Source organism: Protopterus annectens, chromosome 8.part0 (genome assembly GCF_019279795.1).
Source record: "Protopterus annectens isolate FY-2018-M chromosome 8.part0, PAN1.0, whole genome shotgun sequence".
Taxonomy (NCBI): Eukaryota; Metazoa; Chordata; order Ceratodontiformes; family Protopteridae; genus Protopterus; species Protopterus annectens.
In genome coordinates, this window is record NC_056741.1 from 845,958,064 (window position 1) to 845,972,657 (window position 14,594).

A 14,594-nucleotide genomic window follows, 5' to 3' on the forward strand; every position below is an offset into this window, starting at 1 on the left:
AAAACCAAGCATACCTCTGCCTCTCCAGAAACCTTTCCAAATTTGCAGGCTTTCACTTCCTCACTAATGCAGGTCTTCATGGCTCTTAGGACTTCTGCCTCAGCCCCCTCTACTCTGCCTTTATTGAGCCCTAGGCCTACTTCTGCCTCTTCCCTCCCATCCATGACCTCTCAGGTTAGGGAGGAAGAGCATGATTCTTCCTTTTCTTCCTCCGAGGACTCCATTTCATACACATCTCAGACTGCCTCTCCCAAGAAGTATTACTCCCCTGATGAAGAATCTGTGAAAGGGGATTCTCCCCCTGAGAATATTACCTTTGGTGAGACCATCACCAAGATGAAAGATTACTTCAGATGGGATACTTCCCAAATGACTGACACCCAAAAGAGGTACTCTGAGCTGCTTCAAGTGGAATTACCCTCCCCCTCAGCAGTCCCTCCAGTGCTTCCTGCTTACTTGGATGCCTTTAATTCAGCCTCTAAGGCCCCAGAGTCCCAGCCTCTGGCCCCCAAGTGCCCTGACCACTTCTATAAAGTGCCAGAGGAGCAAAAAATCTTAGTTAAACCTCCCTTGGCAGACTCAGCTGTTATTGCCACTGCTCCTGATAAATAGCCCAGACTGCTGCCTTCCACTTCCCTCCCACTGATACAGATATTAAATATATGAATAGGATGGGAAAGAAAGTATAGGCATCCTCCACTTTGGCATTCAGAGCCATAAATTATCAGACCCACATGACTAAATGTGCTCTAGACTTAGTGTCTCAGGCCTTCTCCATGCTGGCCTCTATGCCTGACAGCCCCATTAAGGCTGACATGGCCTCCAAATTGTCCTTGGCTCAGCAAGTAGCCAGGCACTCAATTAGTTGCAGCTACAATGCTGCAGAAGCATCTGCTTCTGTCCTTAGGAGATACTCCTGGCTAAGACTGCAGAATCTACCGGAGGACTTTAAGTTAAAAATCATGGACACCCCCCCCCCCCGATCACAACTTCCTCTTTGGAAAACAATCTGCAGATCTCTTCAAAAATCTGCAGGAAAAAAGTAAAGAATTACAGGACATTAAGCATCTGCTGGTGTCCCCAGTCCCAAATATTACAGGAACTACCCTGCTAAACCACTTTTGTAAGACGCAACCCTCCTCAGCCAGCTGCCCCCTCTTCCAGGTCTAGAAGAGGGGCAAGAAGACCTTCATCCAGACCTAATGTACCACCTCCTCAACCCAGACAACCCTTTCAGGATAGAGGAGGTCTCAATACTGCACGACTGCCTAGCCCACCTACCACTCTCTGCAGGCCTTCCGCACTGTCTCTCCCTCTGGCAAGTCATCACCACAGATCAACAGGTCTTATCCATTATCCAAAAAGGGTACTTCCTATCCTGAAAAGAAAAAAACACCCAGGAGAAGTATTCCTTTTCCCCTAAAAAAACAAATTCATCTCCTACCCACAAGTCTTGTCAGAACTTCTAAAGCTAGGCACCATAGAACCTGTTCCTTCAGAACAGGAAGGAAAGGGATTCTACACTCATCTCTTCCGGGTCCCTGGAGACCCATTTTAGATCTCTCCTTTCTAAACTGACACCTTCAGGTATCCTTCTTCAAAATGCTGTCACTTCCCACTCTACTGCTCTTATTCCACCCAGGGCCTTCATGGCCACCCTAGACCTAAAAGAAGCCTACCTTCACATACCCATCAGGACTTCCCACAGACAATTTCTATGTTTCTCTGGACCATCCTCTCATTTCCAATTTACTGCGTTGCTCTTTGGTTTATCCACTGCCCTTCGAGTCTTTACAAAGTGCCCAGCCCCAGCCATTGCCTTCTGCAGAACACAGGGAATCCAGATTTACCCTTATCTGGACGACATCTTAATACTAGCAGCATCCAAAGATACCCTATCAAGGCATCTGCTCTTCACCACGTCCCTTCTGCAAAATCTAGGCTTTACCATCAACCTCCCAAAGTCCTCCTTGAACCTAGGCCAGGACAAGATTTTCCTAGGCTGCAGAATCAGGATGGACAAAATGAAGGCCTTTCTTCCACAGGACAAGGTTCTATCCCTGACTGCCCACTTCCAGGAAACTCTCCATTCCCAGAAGGTGATGGCAAAGCAGTTCCTGCATCTCCTGGGCTTAATGGCAGCCACCATCTCCATGCTACCACTGGTCCAGAATGCATATGTGTAAACTACAGTGGTAGCTCAAAAACATTTGGTCCCAACACCTACATCCCTTAGAACAGGAGATTCCCCTCCTTCCCTGTCTGAAGAAAAAAAATCAGCTGGTGGATCCAGCAAGTCCATCTAAACCCGGGACTTCCATTGTAACCACCCACACCAACCCAAATAATGCATACAGAAGCCTCAGATTCAGGCATCCTACAGGGTACAGGAAAACTGGCACCGTCCTCTACAGAGCAAGCACATCAATATCAGGGAAATGACAGCTGTCTTTCTAGCCTTAAAGACCTTTATTCCCCTTCTGGTCCCAGGGGTGCTCAGGATAGTGACCGACAACACCACGGTTATATGGTATCTCAACAAACAGGGAGGAATAAAGGCCTACCAGCTGTGCAGGCTGACCCTGCTATGAGACCTAGCCTCTCACCACAACCTGGTCCTGCAGGTGACCTACATCCCCTCACAGGACAACAAGCAATCATACCTCCTAAGCAGGACCTCCTCACCATAGCAGAAATGGATGCTGGAGGGGGGGTCTTCCTAGACATAGTCCATTGTTGGGGTACTCCACAAATAGACCTGTTTGCCTCCCCCTAGAACAGGCAGCTGCAGACCTTCTGCTCAAAGATATACCCCCCTCTAGCATGCAGAGTGGACGCTTTCAGCATCTCTTGGGAGGGGAAGTTTCTTTATGCACCTCCCTTTCCAATGATTCAGAAAGTCCTCCTAAAAATACAGAAGAACAAACCGAAAGTCTTGTTAGTGGCACCCTACTGGCCAAAGCAGCACTGGTTCCTCCTACTTCTCAATCTAGCCAAGGGCAATCGTTACAAGTTACCCTGCAAGGTAGACCTACTGACACAAGACAAAAGAACTCTCCTTCATCCACACCTGCAGATGTTATTCCTGACTCTGTGGGTGATAAACTTTTGATCCCCTTTAGACACCACTACTCAGAGGATGTGCTTTCCATCCTGAGCGAGGCAAGGAAACCTACCACCAGAAAATCTTACCTAGCTAAGTGGGAAAGATTTACTACGTGGTGTCTGGGCAAGGGAAGGGAGCTTTGTTCGGCTGATGGCCCCCTTATTCTCACTTATGTGTGTCAACAGATTAAAAGCAGACTTTCATACTCTTCAGTAAAAGTACACCTTTCCACTATATCAGCCTGCTTGTCCCTTGCTAGCCAGGCTCATCAAAAAGCTCTTCCTTAAAGGGGTTTTACACATAAGGCCGCCAAAGAAACCTATCCCTCCACCCTGGGACCTTAATTACATCCTGGAAAAACTAACCCAGCACCCTTTCAAACCAGCTGGGTCTTCTTCCCTGCAGATGTGCACTTGGAAAACCATCCTGTTGGTGGCTACCACTTCAGCCAGAAGGGTCACAGAGCTGCAGGCCTTAATGGCCTGCCCTCCCTACACCACCTTCCACAAAGACAGAGTCACCCTGCGGACCAATCCCTCCTTTATGCCCAAGGTGGTCAATGACTTGTCTCTAAACCAATCTATCCACTTACCCACTTTCTTTCCCTCCCCCACTAATGAAGGGGAGAGGATACTGCACTCCTTGAATGTGCACAGGCAACTTAGATTCTACGTGGACAAAACCCAAACCATTAGGAAATCTATGCAGCTCTTTGTCTCCTTTCACCCCAGAGCCCTGGGCAAGGCAGTCTGCAAACAAACCACCACTTGCTGGATCAGGAAATATATTTGCCTCTGTTACATTCACCATGGAAAAAACCCTCTAGTGGGAGTAAAGGCCCAGTCCACTAGTAAGGTGGCCGCCTTCAAGGCATTCATGAGAGGTCTGGACATGGCATCCATCATGGAAGCAGCCACTTGGCCCACTATCCACACTTTCACCAAACATTACAAACTGGACCAAGTTTCCAGAGTTGGGGCAGGATTCACCAGTGCCATCCTACAGGGGCTTTGTAGAATCCTCCTCAGCATCCACCTCACTTTCATGCAATTAAGCTGTCGTACTCTCCCACAAATGGAATACTGCAACATAGGAATAGAAGGATATAGAATAGTGTAAACTCTTACTATAACCATAGATATCCTTCTCTTCCATATTGCAGTATTCCTTCCCACCCACCATTACCCCCTATACTTTCTCCTTTAGTCCCAACTAAGTCTTGGATCTAATTAATCTACTAAATGACACCAAGGCCACACACCTGTCCCCACTGGCATCCCTCCTACTGGGCCTTCCTCGCTACCTGCTGGCCTTCAAGTTCTGAGGATTGTGCGTGCAGATGTCACATTTAAGGCCCCTGGTTTATGGCCTTATGTCTGACGTCCCACACACGCTGCAACAGCCAAGCTGAAGCTTTTGTATAGAAGCCAACATACGAGTCACCTGAGTGCAGGAAATCCCACAACTGGAATACTGCAACATGGAAGTGAAGGACAGCTATGGTTATGGTAAAATTTTACACAACTATTCGTACCTCCCTGCACTTATTAAGGTGCAACATGGATCAGTGGATGTGAAATTGTAAATTTATCCTTGGTCTGCCACCTGTGTCCCTATTAGAAAGAGAAAGCTTGTAAATGTGCAGTCACCTATACCCAAGCTATACCCACAATAAACTGAATGGTATCAAAACCTGTTGAATATGTTTGGGAAGCATGGCTAGACTTAAAATGGCCATATAGGGTCATTAACCTCATAATAACCTGTGAACCTACAAGGAGCCTCAAAGAAAAAAGGAGGGTCTCCCAATGCCAAGGACATGTCCATTTTCAGTAGAGGCCCAGGGAGACAAGCTCCATGACAAAACTGTTAACATAAAAAATTACAAAGAGAATATATAACAAGAATGAAATTATAGTAATATATACACTGACAAATATGGTTAATAGGAAATCATTTGAAGAAGAGGTAACAAATACAATGAAAACTGGGATTTCAAAAAAAGACATGGCGGTACACTCCATAAATGCAAAAGGAGGCAAACAGGCAAGTTCAATTTACAGGTTAAGTAAATCTCTTAATGGCAAAGAAAAAAGGAAAACAAGGAGGTAATACAGTCTGATGCCATATACCATACATTACACAAAGAAAGAGGCTGCTTAAAAAATTAATAATTAAATAGTTTTACTAAAAAAAAAATTTTTTTTTTCTCACAGATAAGTGAGAGAGAGAAGGAAACATAATGAGATACAGAGCACAGAGGTCATATATTGTAAAAAATGAAATGACAGAAGAATTAATTATAAGGAAAAAACTACTTGCCCTTTCACATAAAACAAAGTTCATCCCTGTCCGTATTGAAGCACAACTTGGATCTGTGGCTGGGAAACAAAAAATGTACCCCATGACTACCCCCTGTACTACTATCCCACAGTGGTGGTGCTGCAGTAGCGTTGTCGCCTCACAGTAAGACGCTGTCCGGTTCGATTCTCAGCTAGAGCATCTTCTGTGTGGAGACATGTGTGAATGGGCGTACCTTTGTTGAAGGTTGTGTGTCAGGGTTGGTAACTAGGCACGTAAAAATCAACTACGAATCATTAGCGGACTGGAGTTCCGCTGTGGCGACCCCTAACGGGGAAAAGCCGAAAGACACAACAACAACTACCCCCTGTACTACTAATGGACAGACACCAATTAAATGCTTTATCCCATGCCTGTGTCCCCTCAAATTATCTATGTTATGATCCCAGTTATTCTCATTAGGGGTGATATATAATTATCAACCATGGGATGGGTAAGGGCAATCCCTAACCAAATGGGATAGGACAATCCCAAACCTAATTTGAGCACAAAACATGGAAATTGGCTAGGTGTAAAATGGCCTCCAAGGGCAGCTAGCATAGTACTTACCTATGAACCTATAAAATTCTCTGAAATCTATCAAGAAATCCCTTTTCAGTCTAGAGTTTCATGTGAACTGACCAAAATCATTTCTCATTCCTTCTCAAAGGATATTTTTTTTTGGGATGTCTTATGGACACCTCCTTAGAAAAGGCTTTTCTTCCTCTGGACAAAGTACAACTGTACAAAGAAAACTTCCTGAGCATTTCCAGCCAGTCTCCGACATCTACTAGGGAATTTCTCACGATACTATTTTTCAACTTGTCTTACCTTCTGTCTCCTACTCAGTCTATCACAACAGATGCTTCAGACTTTTCTTGTTGGTCTGCATCAAAAGGGGTGAAAGTGCAAGGTCAGTGGAACAATCAAGATAGAAAAAAGCATTTAAATGTCAAAGAGATGCTGGCAGCAGTCAATGCTCTTCATATCTTAAATCATCTCTGGTCTCCAGGGGCTTAACAAATTATCACAGACATCACAATGATTTGATATAAAAACAAGGGGGTACCAGGTTATACCCCCCTTTGTAGACTTCCCATGATTACCTGGGAGGAAGCAACTCAGCTTAGTTTGACTCTTCCGGCTTCATATATTTTGACAGAGCAAACACAGCAGACAAGCTGAGCAGAGTCAACACAGATCTTCATGAATGGAAACTATACCTGGGGTCTTCCAGGAATTGGTCTAACTGTGAGGAACACCTCATATACATCTGTCTGTCTCCTTTCAAAACAGAGTTAAATAAATTCTGCTCAAGGATTCCTTTCAAACAGGCCTAAAAGACAAAATGTTTTCTCTTCCCCATGGATGACAATGTTTCTCCGTTTTTCCACTCTCTCCACTGATATCCAAGGTTCTTCTAAAATCCAGAAGGACTTCCCAAAGACAGTAGTGGTGACTCCCTTTTGATCCATGCAACAGTGGTTCTCCCTTCTTTGAAAACTGGTCAAGGACAATTATAGGCTTCCTCACAGACTGGATTTACTCATACAAAAAAGAGGTTGTTTGAAACACCTCAACCTGTTCAACTGATTGCCTCGATGATATAGTTTTCATATCTTTTAGGTACTTTTTTCTGAGGACATGCAGCAGGTACTAAAGGAAGTCAAAAACTTGGTATTACAAAATCATATATGTCTAAATGGAAATGTTTTCTGGTTGGTGTCATATTTATTTATTTATTTTACATTTGTTGACCAGGAGAGTCTAACTGGATTACAAGTCCATTTTCAGTGGAGGCCCGGGGAGAAAAGCTCCAAGAGAATATTTTTTTATTTACAAAACATAGTTTTAAGGACAGACTTTTGACATACAATTTCCATAGAAGAGACTTTGACATACATATTAACTAACAAACAGAATACATTCGTTCTCTACAATATAATATTAAATTTGAAAATATATTCCTAAATTTACGAAGTTTTTCATATAAAGAACTAGGACCCTTTTAAGGCCCAGATTAATCTGATTTAGAATATTTGTGTGAATTATTATCCTCTGCCCGTTCTTGTTTATCAAGATTGCTCTTTCAGACATTTCTGCTTGTCTGTCCTTGGGTCCCCTTGTTTCTACCTGTCCTCAAGTCAAGCAGGTTTTGAAAAGGGTTTACATAGCCAACTGCCTAGAAAATAGCTGGCTCCTCCTTGGAATCTTAATTTTGTGCTTGAAAAGTAACATTTCTTCCAATTTAAGCAACTCGTCAAGCTGATTTGAGGTGCCACAACTTGGAAAACTGTGTTACTTATTGCTCTTATTTCTGCAAGAAGAGTATCTGAATTATAAGCTGTTTTGGTGAGTCAACCCTACTTAATTTTCCACAAAGTTATGGTTTATTTGAGAACAAATCCTTCTATAACGTCTAATGTGTTTTCAGAGTTTACTTTATCAATCAGCTCTCCCTGTATTCTCTCAAAAACAAGGGAGAAAGAATCATACACACTCTGGATGCCCACAGGCAGCTCAGATACTACTTAGACAGAATGAAATTCTTTAGGAAAGATGATCCACTATTTGTTTGCTATGAAGGTAAGAAAAAAAAATAACCAGTGTCAATGTCAACAGTTTCTAGATGGTTGCATCATATTTTCTTCTGCTATTCTCACCATAAAAGTAACTTCTAGGCAGGGGCAGGGCTCATTCTGCCATGGCTTTGGCTTCTTTTGTGGCTTTTGGAAAGGGCTGGACTCTAGAAGTATTCTAGAGGCAGCAACTTAATCCTCTATACATACTTTTACAAAGCATTACAAACTGGATTAATTTTCCAGGTCCAGAACTACGTTTGCTAGGGCCATTTCCTAATATCGCCTGGATTCTCAAAATTTCCTTCTCCCTATAATTCTAAATTATGGTAATATGCCCAAATAGCTTAAGCTACTGTACCAATGATTTAATGTGGAACACACGGTGGTACAGCGGTAGCATTGTTGCCTCACAGCAAGAGGTTCTTCTGTTTGATTCTCGGCTGGAGTGCCTTCTGTGTGGAGTCTGCATGTCCTCCCTGTGGTCGAGTGGCCTCCGAAAGACATGCGTGAATGGGTGTGCCTTCGCTGAAGGTTGGGCGTCAGGCTGGCAACTCAGCACCATAAAAAACTATTGCCAATCATTAGCGGATCGTAGTTCCGCTGTGGCGACCCCTAACCAGGAAAAGCCGAAAAGACAAACAGCAGCAGCAGCACAGTTGTATAAAAAAACTTACCATAACAGTAGATGTTCTAATAGATCACTTGCACTAGCTGTCCCCTCCCTTCAGCTACTTTGTTCTATGTCAGGTGTATTGCAGGTTGTGAATGTATATATCCCTGTGTGTATATTTACATATGTTTATATGTTTAATTTTCTTGTCCTAACATTTATCTTTCAGGACTCTAGTCTCCCTTCTTTGGGCAAGAAAGCTCTGAAGCTTTTGGCTCCCTAATCTTTGCTTTTGTGCAGCTCTCTTGTAGCCCCACAACAATTACGGCACATGGAAGATGCATTGAAGTTTGGAAAGCTAGTTGGTAGTCACATCAATGGCAAGATATAACCCAAATAACCTAGGCTACTGCAACAGTCATCTATTAGAACATTTACTGTTATAGCAAGTTTGCTTATACAGTTGTGATTTCCTCCACCTTTTTTGCCTGGTCTGTTATTTGTTTATTATTTCAGAAGATATATCTGCTTGTGTGAAAGGCTAATGTTAACTGTTTATTTCTGAACTATAATTCAGACAACCCTACAGTGTCTGTCATTTTGAAGACACTGCTGGCAAATGCATTACATTTGTTTGTTATACCTTATATACATAACTACATACAAATATTTCAGGTCCAGGCAATAATGACCTTTTAGCCTGCCAATATGCAAAAACAGTTATCCCCAAAATAAGTGTTGATGTTGTTCTTAAAAAAATATCTAAACCAGTGCTTGCTTTGATATAATTTGGTAGTCTATTCTATGCATCAGCTACTCACCCGTAGAATCAATTAGTACACTTCTTGTTCTTACATAATCTTCTACAAAGGTTATCCGATGATTCTATACTACTTTTTGATAACCCCAAACATTTTCCAGAGGTAATTGTCCCAATCCTACCATATATACAGGTCCTTAAATTAATCTAGTTTCAATCAGTGTGTGCTGTATTAAATATTACCTTTTGCTCTAGGTCTCCCAAATCTCATATGCTTATTGTGTGATGTATTCTTCTGTGCCCAAATGGTCAATTTAGTCAAGTTCTTTTGCATACATGCCCTATCTCTAACACGTGTAATAATTTTAGCCATCTTCAAGTCATCTGCATACTGACTACAAAACACCTAAGAAAAGAAAGGTAGCTACAATCTAAACAAGTATGGCCCTAGGACAGAGCCCTGACTGTAACCTAGAATTTCACCTGTCCAGTTGCTGTACGATACTTGCCACGTCCTATCTGCAAGCCATGCAGCTATCCATCTTGCCAAGATTATATCAATACTTGGTTAGAATTTATTAATAAGTGGTTTTGTGTATGACTATCAAATGTTGAAGTTGTGTATATAAATTACATCACAGTACAATTTTTCCATTTACAGCTGTTAGTATATTGTTGTAGGACAATTTTACAGGTGGTTATAGATCTATTTTCAATATATTCATGGTGATATATGACTTCAAGTCCCAACCCTTCCAGTTCTGACAACTGTTTATCTAAAATAACCTTCTCCATTATTTTCAAACATGAAAGTAAACTTATTAGTCTTTATGAATCTGGGTTTGTCCTTTTTCCTTAAAGACAGATTTAACAAATTCATGTTTCCACTCTTAAGGAATCTCCCCAGACTTAAATGACCTGGTGAATAATGGATATAATGATACAGCAAGTTCATGCAGAAGTGTTCTCAGGTCATTACTATATTAATTCTCTCTCCTCCCTGTGCTTTGCTTGGGTCCAGTTTGCGTACCTGTTTTTCTGTTTACTCTAATTTAATTTCAGTATCTGAAGTTCCCTGGATATTACAAGGACAATTTGTCACCCATTTTGTGGATCCAAACTGTTATGCATAAGATTTTGTACATATATTTATAATATGTAGTGTTTAGAGAATAGATTTTAGAATTTACACACAGCTTATCAATCTGCATGTATTTACCCCTACCACATTTTATGTAACTATAGAATGGTACTTTGAATGTTAAAGTGGCATATTTGTAGTCTTTTACTTATTTTTTGGTGAGTGATCTTAGGTCTGTACGTAGTGATGGGGAAGATGTTGTTTGATCTCTGGTTTGCTGGTCTTTGTTGTGCAAGACATTTAGATGAGGGGGCTGATGTCATCTGATTTTTTTTTTAAGTTTTAAAAAAGAGTAAGGTATATTATGGCAGTCCATATTTTAGATTATATGGGATGATTTTACTATTTATTTATATATTTACAAATGTTTACCAGGAAAGTCTAACTGGGAATTAAAACCCCTTTTCAGCAGAGGCCTAGGGAAGAAACTCCACAGCTACATATACAAAGTTATTAGGACAATGTTTAAACCATACACAAAAAAGGCATTGATAAGGTTATGAGACATCAAGAGCTCAACAATTAATTAACTGCACTGTGCAATACACATACATTAAAGTGAATTTTGATAAATATTATACAAATAAACTGGAAGAGCACTCTAGCGCACATACATTAAAGCTATTTTGTATACAAAATTAATACAAAGACAGTACAATACAAACACTTTTCAAGGATATTTGTATACAAACACCATATTGGAGATAGGCACTAAAGTAGTGAGAGAGTAATGAGTATTGGGGATCCAGGTTAGGCAGATATAAGCATGAAAAAGTGGGGGGATGAGAGAGACAGGAGTGCGATATATCATTGTGGAGTGGAAAGGAGATCATTAGATAGGTATTCAGAAGAAGATTAGTGCTCTTCTCAGCACCCATAATGTGACCAGATATGCAGGGGGAGATATATGATTGAGTTAAGAAGTACATGAGCCATCCTGAGAAGGTCAGTAATCTAATGGGGGGGCACTCTCATGATGGTTAGTTTAGAAGAAGTAAGTCTGCACAATAGATGTGCTGTAGTTAGTGGTAGCAGTATGCTATAGTGTTGGGAGAGGTGGAAAGACAGGGAGGAGCTAGTCAGGTGCTTCACAGCAGTGACATTGCCATGTGTCACTAATGAACGGTTTTACATCCTGTTTGAAGGGTTTTGGTTCATTTATTTAGCGGAAAGAGATTGGGTGGGAGTTCCACTGTTTTGCCATGTGGCAAGTGTATACTGAATCTCCACAACAGTTGTGCAACGGAGTCACATTTGCCAGATATTGTTCAGATGAACAGAAAGTAAAAGAAAAGATATTCCAGTTCAGTAGACTACTAGGAAAGGGAGAGGCGTGAGGATTGTGGAGGATTTTTGTACTATTTTTAATTGGTTGAGTTTGAGGAGGTTAGGGGAGTTGAGCCAGTTTAACCATATCAGAGCTAAACAGTGGTGAGTTCTTATGGGAAGGATGGTGGAGAATTTTGTAATCTTGTTGTATCACTGCTCAAATTTTGTGAGTTGTGTTGTGGTCACTTAGGGTATCTGGTAGACCACCTGCATGATTGATATTGTCCGGCATATTAGTTAGGATTCACTCTAGTATGGATGACTAGCCTGCGGATTTATTATGTCTAGTAGTGAAGCTGATTGAGTAAAGTTGAAAAGGTTTATACTGGGATATTAATTTTAGAGTGCTGTGGAAGACCAAATGATGTTTACATCACTTTGGATGATAATTTTGGGTGGTATATTGGGGATGACCAGCAGACAATTTCTTCCAATATGCTACAGTAGGAGCCACTAGAGGGTGGGATATAGAGGTTGTTATGCAAATAGACTTGGCATTGTTACTCTTCCACACAGTGTTCAGGATTTCTGCATTTGATAAAGAAATAATTTAAGCTACAGAGAATGCTGGATGTTATTTTGGTAGACTAGTCCAATGCCACCCATTTTTTGTTTATGTGGTCAAGATATAGTAACTTGTAACCAGATAGCAAACTGTCTTCAGAGAGTATAGTGAGCTTTAACCATGTCTCAGTTGCATCTAGAATGTCAGGATTGTCTAATCCAATTTCAGTGTTTAGGCAGGTGGGGTTATTACATATGCTCTAAGCATTTAGATGAAAATGTAGTGTACTTATGTCAGTTAAGCGTTTGTGTGAGATGTTGACAGTTGGGGAGCCCTGGGTTTGGGTGGATGTTTTCACTGCAAAGGAGTGGAACTGAAAGTTGAAGGAAAGTTAACTTTGAATTGTTTGTGTAGTTTGGTAACATTAGAGTAGATTGATATGTTGGGAATATGGGGACGATAGTAAAGTGCTAGGAGGTGAAAAATATGCTAAAGTTATGGATTGATAGAGTAAGATTAGATGAAAAGGGGATATCAGTAGTTGTAGATTTATTGTGCAAGGGTAATGCATCTTGGCTGATGTGAAGAATGAGCATTGTAAGGTCTGGGTTTATAATTTTATTTAGATTAGAGGTTGAGATGTTGGTGACGCAGCATGTGTGAGGTTGAAAACTATAGGTGGGAGGGAGAGGGAGACAGAAGAAGCAGAGGAAGGCCAAGTTAAGTAATTACTAGGAGCTGAGAGGAGGCAACATTGAAGGAGGAGGTAAAGTACATAATAGGAACTTTAGTAATATAAATTTTAGTAATTAGTAAATAATGGTTCCTGATTAGGTTGGTTCTTTATATTACCTGTTCATTTTACAGAAAGTATGCTATTTTTTGAATATTTGGCCAAGTCCTTTAGTTGTTTGTGCAGCTGGGTTTCTGAAAGTCAATAATAGTGTGTGAGGTGTTATCTTGTTAGTGGTGGTTGGGAGTGCATCAGCTGTTTTTGCAAGGTTGTGCGGTGTACGTCTTTAGAGAGAAATATCAGTCATAAAATTACTGCCTGGGTTTTATTTTTACAAGCATTAATACCAATAGTGCTCTCGTTAGATGTAAGTAACAGTAAAGAATGGAAAGGATAAGTGTTTCTATGAGAAAGTGTGGAGTACAGCATTAAGTGTTTGACCATGATGAAAATAATTTAGAAGCTTAACAGCTAGTAGGAAATTATTAGGACTTGATTTAAGGTGAGGAGGGAATAGTTGGCTTTTAGAATACAAATCAGATATCCACTTTGAGTTGTCTTAGTAATGACAGAAGGGAGAAGTGGAGAGAATATGAAGACATTGTTAGGCTAGGGTCTTAAGTAAAACCAACTACTCCTTTAGAAAAGGATATTAAAACAGGATGAAATGTACTAGTTGCCCTCTAAGGCTATGGAGAGGAAAGTTGCATCTGCCACATAAGGCACTCAATAGCTGAATATGTTGGAATAGCTTTATGGTGCACCAGTAAGATCAGATGCTTTAATTTTCTTTAAGACACACTAAGAGAAAAAAATACAAATATTTAGACTACACATCAAATTTAAATCTCACAAAGTCCACACTTAACAAATATCTAGGTTTTCTACGTTTTTCTAATGTACTGTATATAAAAAATGTGCCATAGTATTACATGCACATTATTACTACCTCTTCAATTAAAAAATATTGTCCCCTACATGTATATAGTCTTAAACTGGGTTTATATTTCTTTCATTTTAATGCTATTTTTTTCATTATGTAGCTCTACCTGTCTTTGTAATATGTGGTGCGTTCACAGTTCTGTTAATACGGTGCTACTCTTGACGTGAGATGTAGCCAAAAGGGTGTTTGGAGGTAGTTCACTCAATCAGTTAACAGACAAATTAATAAAGTAAAAAATACTGCTTTTGTAAGGGAAGAAATTAGGTACCACACAACAGATGAGGAGGAAGGACAGAAGTATGGAAGGGAGTTGCAGACAAATGGAGACAGTTAACACATTTTTTACCACAATTAAGGCAGCAGGATGAAGGAAAGAACTGGTGAAATAATGCCACATAAAGATCCCGAATGACCCCAAAATGGATGACAAGTTAAAGAAATAAGAACATCAAGGGCAATATATAGGCTTTGGTATCCCATCGTCTTAAAAGAAAAAAACAATGCAATACATGCGCTTTATCAGTAAATTAATCATAGAAAGTTTA